The sequence below is a fragment of the Haemaphysalis longicornis genome, unplaced genomic scaffold (assembly GCF_048455015.1).
Source record: "Haemaphysalis longicornis isolate Haplotype H1 unplaced genomic scaffold, Haemaphysalis longicornis Haplotype H1 scaffold_8, whole genome shotgun sequence".
NCBI lineage: Eukaryota > Metazoa > Arthropoda > Arachnida > Ixodida > Ixodidae > Haemaphysalis > Haemaphysalis longicornis.
In genome coordinates, this window is record NW_027526445.1 from 133,758,743 (window position 1) to 133,766,725 (window position 7,983).

The 7,983-nt window shown below is 51.4% G+C and overlaps 1 non-coding gene across 1 annotated transcript; it reads left to right on the forward strand.

Annotated features, from left to right (window-relative positions):
- Positions 1-7,037: 7,037 nt before the first annotated feature.
- Trnat-ggu (transfer RNA threonine (anticodon GGU)) lies at positions 7,038-7,110 on the forward strand. The gene has a single exon. It is a non-coding gene; the product is annotated as a tRNA-Thr (tRNA).
- The last annotated feature ends 873 nt before the right edge of the window (positions 7,111-7,983 follow it).

A 7,983-nucleotide genomic window follows, 5' to 3' on the forward strand; every position in this document is an offset into this window, starting at 1 on the left:
GTTCACGGCCCATACATGCGCCAGACATTCGCGTTCGGTGATTGAATAGTTTCGCTCGGAAGGTGATAAAAGGCGACTGGCGTACGCTATTACTCGTTCAAGGCCGGCACGCTTCTGAACCAGTACAGCACCTATGCCGTGGCCACTCGCGTGTGTGTGGACTTCTGTAGGAAAGGAACCGTAAAAGTGCGCCAGAATAGGTGGATTCGTGAAACGGTCGACGAGGGTTGAAAAAGCGGAAGCTTCCTCAGGGCCCCAGGAAAACAGGGTATCGTGCTTAAGCAAATCTGTGAGGGGCCTGGTAATTGCAGCGAAGTTCTTGACGAAGCGGCGAATGTAGGAGCAGAGCCCTACAAAGCTGCGCACGTCTTTCACAGATCGAGGAATAGGAAAGTCTTTCACTGGGCGGATTTTGTCGGGATCAGGTTGAACTCCGGTAGCGTCGACGTGGTGCCCAAGGATGTTGATTTGACGGCAGCCGAAATGGCACTTTGACGAATTGAGCTGATTTTCAGCTTTGCGAAAAACGGCCAGGACGTCAGAGAGTTGATGTAGGTGGGTCTCAAACGTGGGAGAAAAGACGATAATCTCGTCCAGATAACATAGCCGTGTCGTCCATTTAAATCCAAGGAGAAGCACGTTCATCATTCCTTCGAATGTGGCCGGCGCATTGGAGAGACCAAACGGCATTGGTACAGGCCGTCTGGTGTTACAAAAGCCGTCTTTTCACGGTCCTTGGCGTCAACTGCGATTTGCCAGTATCCGGATCTTAAGTCAATGGACGAGAAATCGACGCGCCATGAAGGCCATCGAGGGCGTCGTCAATGCGAAGAAGTGCGTAAACGTCTTTTTTGGTTATTTTGTTCAAATGTCTGTAATCGACACAGAATCGCCATGAGCCATCTTTATTTTTAACCAACACGACTGGTGACGCCCAGGGACTCGAAGATGGCTCAATAACATCTTTTTTTAACATCTTCTCTGCTTCCTGCTGAATGACTTTACGTTCGGCGTGGGACACACGATATGGGCGTCGGCGAATAGGGCTCGCATCACCAGTGTTAATGCGATGTGTCCCAGTAGACGTCTGGCCCAAAGGACGGTTGTCCAAGTCGAAAATGTCCCGATAGGACGCTAAAAGACATCGGAGTTCATGGGCTTGCGGAGGTGAAAGGTCCGACGCTATCATATTCATAAAATCACTGCTAGTCGACGAAATGTCCCGTTGACCGTCAGAGGCGTCAGCGGTCACAGCGGAAAGCTCGCATTCGGCCAAGGGGATGAGTGTAGCCAGCGACATACCCCGGGGAAGGAGTTGGGTGGATAAGCCGAAGTTCAAAAATGGGAGGCCTATTTCGTTCCTCGCGACCGTCACAACTGTATAAGGAAGGGTCACGTTACGTTCGAGAAGTCCATCGGTGACGGGCGAGACAAGGTAATCACCATGTGGGACTAGTGGGCGCGACGATAAAGGCACGTAGGTCATGGTCTTCGGTGTTAATCTAGCGTGCTCGGTGCTGCAAAGCCAGTAAATAGGCTCGGTCTCATCAAGGGGCATGGAGGGCAGCTCAAGACGTAAAACCACAGCGGCGCAATCAATGAGGACAGCGTGGTCTGTTATAAAGTCCAGTCCAAATATTATGTCATAAGGGCATGTGTCGAAGACAGTGAACAAGACCGAGATGTCACGTCCCGCAATTACGACGCGGGCGGTGCACATTCCGGCTACGGTGGTCGTTCCTCCGTCAGCGACTCGTACAGTGCGGCATACAGCAGGCGTCATAACTTTTCGAAACGTGCGGCGAAGGTTCGAACTCATTATCGAAATATTGGCGCCTCTGACGACTAACGAGCTAACACGAGCACCGTCAACGTGAACGTCTATCAAATTGGGTTTCGTAATCGTAGTCAACAGAGGATTTTCAGGCCGGGTCGTTAATGCAGCATCACCTCCGAAAGCTGCACTGGCTAGTTTTCCGAGATAGAGGTAGAGAAAGTAGGCGGCGGGGTTTGGCGGCGGGGCTGCGGCGAACGCGACTGGAAATGCTGAGGTGATGGCGAGCGGCTAGTGCGGTTGCTTCGTGTGTTGTCGGCTGCGAAGGGCTGCTGAGGACCGGGAGGAGATCGTCGAGGGGGGTAGTCGGGGTAGCGGTTGTCGAAGAAACGCGGGCGTGGAGATGACGACCAGCTGCTGCGGCAGTAACGGGCGACGCGGCCAACGCGATGGCAGTTGAAACAGATGGGACGGTCATCGGCAGTTCTCCATTCGCCAGGAATGCGCCGTCGGAACTGCGGTGGAACATCGTAGCGCGGCGGTACATCACTACGAGTAGAGGGTGGGCGGACCCCGTCGCAGGGATCGTAGCGTCCCAAGGCAAAAACCGAGTGAATGCCCGGGGAAGCGATCGACGGCTTGAATGAGGGAAATCGTGGGGCGGTGCGGTTATGCGTGTAAGGAGAAGCAGCGACTGGGGTCGTAGCCTCGATCTCCCGGCGCACTATTTTGGTCAGGCTCTCAGTCTTAGCCTCTATGTTAGGCGTCAGCGGCGTGCGCGATGGCAGCGTCACATCTTGACAAGACGAGGTTGGTGCCGTGTGAGGCCGTCGAGCAAACTGGTAGGCAATGCGACGACATTTTGCCTCCTCAAAGCGTCGGCATTCCTTAAGTATGGCGCCAACGGTAGTGCAATCCTTGCAGATCAGCAGATGGAAGGCGTCATCTGCAAGGCCTTTGAGTACGTGGCCAACCTTATCGGCTTCCGACACTTCCGAATCAACCTTTGAACAGAGGGCCAAAACATCTTGTATGTAGGTGATGTAGGATTCGATTGTCGACTGGGCACGGGATGCAAGCTGTTGCTTTGCGGCGAGCTGGAGTTCGACGGGTCGGCCAAATATTTCGCCCAACTTCTCTCTGCACACGTCCCAGCTGGTCAATGTATGCTCATTTGTCTCAAACTAGGTGTTGGCCGTTTTTTTAAGAAGATAAGGAAGATTAGCCAGCATGATTGTGTCATCCCACCTGTTATGGGCGCCGGCACGTTCAAACATGCGGATCCATTCTTCCCCGTCGGCATCATCCTCACCGGTAAAAAAGCCTGGGTCACAGGCCTGGGAAACGATGATGAGTGGCGCGGTGGGTGAGGTCTCGGGGGGAGGAGGCATCGTTCGCCGACGAATGTGAAGCCCACTCCGAAGCTCCGTGTACACAGGGAGGGCAGTCCGCAACCTCCACCAAAAGGATGTTACGAGGAAGATGTAAATAAGCAATCTATTTACAGATAGTTACAGCTGAAGGCCAAGAGGCCAAAGCCAAGGCATACAATGCAGCTCGTGCCATTCTGGTTGTGGGCGATCTCTTCTTCGTCACTTGCCGTGCGTGCCCATGATGAATCACGTACCCATAGATGAAGTGTGCGATGGATTGACCACCTGGTGATCCAGTCCAATGCTATGTGAAATGTTCCGGGAGTTACGTAGCACTATATATATATATATATATAATATATATATGAGGGGCTCGTTGAAAATAACACAGAAATAAGGGTTGGCAGTCGAGAAAACCTCGGAAAGCAAAGGGGAGGATGTGGTAGATCATTGAAACAGATTAAGAATTTGGAAAGAAAGAAAGAAAGTGAAGAAAAAATGCCCGCCAGGTGGGATCCGAACCCACGACCTCCAGAATACCGGTCTGGTGCGATAACCACTACGCTACCGGCGGGGCGATTTTCCCATTCACTTTCTGGGGTATTTATGTTAGGTATGTTTGTTTCCTGTGCTTGGGGGTGGTAGCCAGCGCCATTCGGACTAATCGGGGTGAAGGGGACCTTCTTTTTAACCCCCGGGTCGTGACTCGAGTGTCTACGACATGTCCAGAGTGGTCGACCAGCTTTGAACCCTCTTAAGCTCCCTTTGGCAACAAGACTGCCAGAACCGAGGCCCTCGCTATGCATGTAGCGAATCAGAATAGGAAATGAGGGGCTCGTTGAAAATAACACAGAAATAAGGGTTGGCAGTCGAGAAAACCTCGGAAAGCAAAGGGGAGGATGTGGTAGATCATTGAAACAGATTAAGAATTTGGAAAGAAAGAAAGAAAGTGAAGAAAAAATGCCCGCCAGGTGGGATCCGAACCCACGACCTCCAGAATACCGGTCTGGTGCGATAACCACTACGCTACCGGCGGGGCGATTTTCCCATTCACTTTCTGGGGTATTTATGTTAGGTATGTTTGTTTCCTGTGCTTAGGGGTGGTAGCCAGCGCCATTCGGACTAATCGGGGTGAAGGGGACCTTCTTTTTAACCCCCGGGTCGTGACTCGAGTGTCTACGACATGTCCAGAGTGGTCGACCAGCTTTGAACCCTCTTAAGCTCCCTTTGGCAACAAGACTGCCAGAACCGAGGCCCTCGCTATGCATGTAGCGAATCAGAATAGGAAATGAGGGGCTCGTTGAAAATAACACAGAAATAAGGGTTGGCAGTCGAGAAAACCTCGGAAAGCAAAGGGGAGGATGTGGTAGATCATTGAAACAGATTAAGAATTAGGAAAGAAAGAAAGAAAGTGAAGAAAAAATGCCCGCCAGGTGGGATCCGAACCCACGACCTCCAGAATACCGGTCTGGTGCGATAACCACTACGCTACCGGCGGGGCGATTTTCCCATTCACTTTCTGGGGTATTTATGTTAGGTATGTTTGTTTCCTGTGCTTGGGGGTGGTAGCCAGCGCCATTCGGACTAATCGGGGTGAAGGGGACCTCCTTTTTAACCCCCGGGTCGTGACTCGAGTGTCTACGACATGTCCAGAGTGGTCGACCAGCTTTGAACCCTCTTAAGCTCCCTTTGGCAACAAGACTGCCAGAACCGAGGCCCTCGCTATGCATGTAGCGAATCAGAATAGGAAATGAGGGGCTCGTTGAAAATAACACAGAAATAAGGGTTGGCAGTCGAGAAAACCTCGGAAAGCAAAGGGGAGGATGTGGTAGATCATTGAAACAGATTAAGAATTTGGAAAGAAAGAAAGAAAGTGAAGAAAAAATGCCCGCCAGGTGGGATCCGAACCCACGACCTCCAGAATACCGGTCTGGTGCGATAACCACTACGCTACCGGCGGGGTGATTTTCCCATTCACTTTCTGGGGTATTTATGTTAGGTATGTTTGTTTCCTGTGCTTGGGGGTGGTAGCCAGCGCCATTCGGACTAATCGGGGTGAAGGGGACCTTCTTTTTAACCCCCGGGTCGTGACTCGAGTGTCTACGACATGTCCAGAGTGGTCGACCAGCTTTGAACCCTCTTAAGCTCCCTTTGGCAACAAGACTGCCAGAACCGAGGCCCTCGCTATGCATGTAGCGAATCAGAATAGGAAATGAGGGGCTCGTTGAAAATAACACAGAAATAAGGGTTGGCAGTCGAGAAAACCTCGGAAAGCAAAGGGGAGGATGTGGTAGATCATTGAAACAGATTAAGAATTTGGAAAGAAAGAAAGAAAGTGAAGAAAAAATGCCCGCCAGGTGGGATCCGAACCCACGACCTCCAGAATACCGGTCTGGTGCGATAACCACTACGCTACCGGCGGGGCGATTTTCCCATTCACTTTCTGGGGTATTTATGTTAGGTATGTTTGTTTCCTGTGCTTGGGGGTGGTAGCCAGCGCCATTCGGACTAATCGGGGTGAAGGGGACCTTCTTTTTAACCCCCGGGTCGTGACTCGAGTGTCTACGACATGTCCAGAGTGGTCGACCAGCTTTGAACCCTCTTAAGCTCCCTTTGGCAACAAGACTGCCAGAACCGAGGCCCTCGCTATGCATGTAGCGAATCAGAATAGGAAATGAGGGGCTCGTTGAAAATAACACAGAAATAAGGGTTGGCAGTCGAGAAAACCTCGGAAAGCAAAGGGGAGGATGTGGTAGATCATTGAAACAGATTAAGAATTTGGAAAGAAAGAAAGAAAGTGAAGAAAAAATGCCGGCCAGGTGGGATCCGAACCCACGACCTCCAGAATACCGGTCTGGTGCGATAACCACTACGCTACCGGCGGGGCGATTTTCCCATTCACTTTCTGGGGTATTTATGTTAGGTATGTTTGTTTCCTGTGCTTGGGGGTGGTAGCCAGCGCCATTCGGACTAATCGGGGTGAAGGGGACCTTCTTTTTAACCCCCGGGTCGTGACTCGAGTGTCTACGACATGTCCAGAGTGGTCGACCAGCTTTGAACCCTCTTAAGCTCCCTTTGGCAACAAGACTGCCAGAACCGAGGCCCTCGCTATGCATGTAGCGAATCAGAATAGGAAATGAGGGGCTCGTTGAAAATAACACAGAAATAAGGGTTGGCAGTCGAGAAAACCTCGGAAAGCAAAGGGGAGGATGTGGTAGATCATTGAAACAGATTAAGAATTAGGAAAGAAAGAAAGAAAGTGAAGAAAAAATGCCCGCCAGGTGGGATCCGAACCCACGACCTCCAGAATACCGGTCTGGTGCGATAACCACTACGCTACCGGCGGGGCGATTTTCCCATTCACTTTCTGGGGTATTTATGTTAGGTATGTTTGTTTCCTGTGCTTGGGGGTGGTAGCCAGCGCCATTCGGACTAATCGGGGTGAAGGGGACCTTCTTTTTAACCCCCGGGTCGTGACTCGAGTGTCTACGACATGTCCAGAGTGGTCGACCAGCTTTGAACCCTCTTAAGCTCCCTTTGGCAACAAGACTGCCAGAACCGAGGCCCTCGCTATGCATGTAGCGAATCAGAATAGGAAATGAGGGGCTCGACGAGCCCCTCATCGACGAGCCCCTCATTTCCTATTTTGATTCGCTACATGCATAGCGAGGGCCTCGGTTCTGGCAGTCTTGTTGCCAAAGGGAGCTTAAGAGGGTTCAAAGCTGGTCGACCACTCTGGACATGTCGTAGACACTCGAGTCACGACCCGGGGGTTAAAAAGAAGGTCCCCTTCACCCCGATTAGTCCGAATGGCGCTGGCTACCACCCCCAAGCACAGGAAACAAACATACCTAACATAAATACCCCAGAAAGTGAATGGGAAAATCGCCCCGCCGGTAGCGTAGTGGTTATCGCACCAGACCGGTATTCTGGAGGTCGTGGGTTCGGATCCCACCCGGCGGGCATTTATTCTTCACTTTCTTCCTTTCTTTCCAAATTCTTAATCTGTTTCAATGATCTACCACATCCTCCCCTTTGCTTTCCGAGGTTTTCTCGACTGCCAACCCTTATTTCTGTGTTATTTTCAACGAGCCCCTCATTTCCTATTCTGATTCGCTACATGCATAGCGAGGGCCTCGGTTCTGGCAGTCTTGTTGCCAAAGGGAGCTTAAGAGGGTTCAAAGCTGGTCGACCACTCTGGACATGTCGTAGACACTCGAGTCACGACCCGGGGGTTAAAAAGAAGGTCCCCTTCACCCCGATTAGTCCGAATGGCGCTGGCTACCACCCCCAAGCACAGGAAACAAACATACCTAACATAAATACCCCAGAAAGTGAATGGGAAAATCGCCCCGCCGGTAGCGTAGTGGTTATCGCACCAGACCGGTATTCTGGAGGTCGTGGGTTCGGAACCCACCTGGCGGGCATTTTTTCTTCACTTTCTTTCTTTCTTTCCAAATTCTTAATCTGTTTCAATGATCTACCACATCCTCCCCTTTGCTTTCCGAGGTTTTCTCGACTGCCAACCCTTATTTCTGTGTTATTTTCAACGAGCCCCTCATTTCCTATTCTGATTCGCTACATGCATAGCGAGGGCCTCGGTTCTGGCAGTCTTGTTGCCAAAGGGAGCTTAAGAGGGTTCAAAGCTGGTCGACCACTCTGGACATGTCGTAGACACTCGAGTCACGACCCGGGGGTTAAAAAGAAGGTCCCCTTCACCCCGATTAGTCCGAATGGCGCTGGCTACCACCCCCAAGCACAGGAAACAAACATACCTAACATAAATACCCCAGAAAGTGAATGGGAAAATCGCCCCGCCGGTAGCGTAGTGGTTAT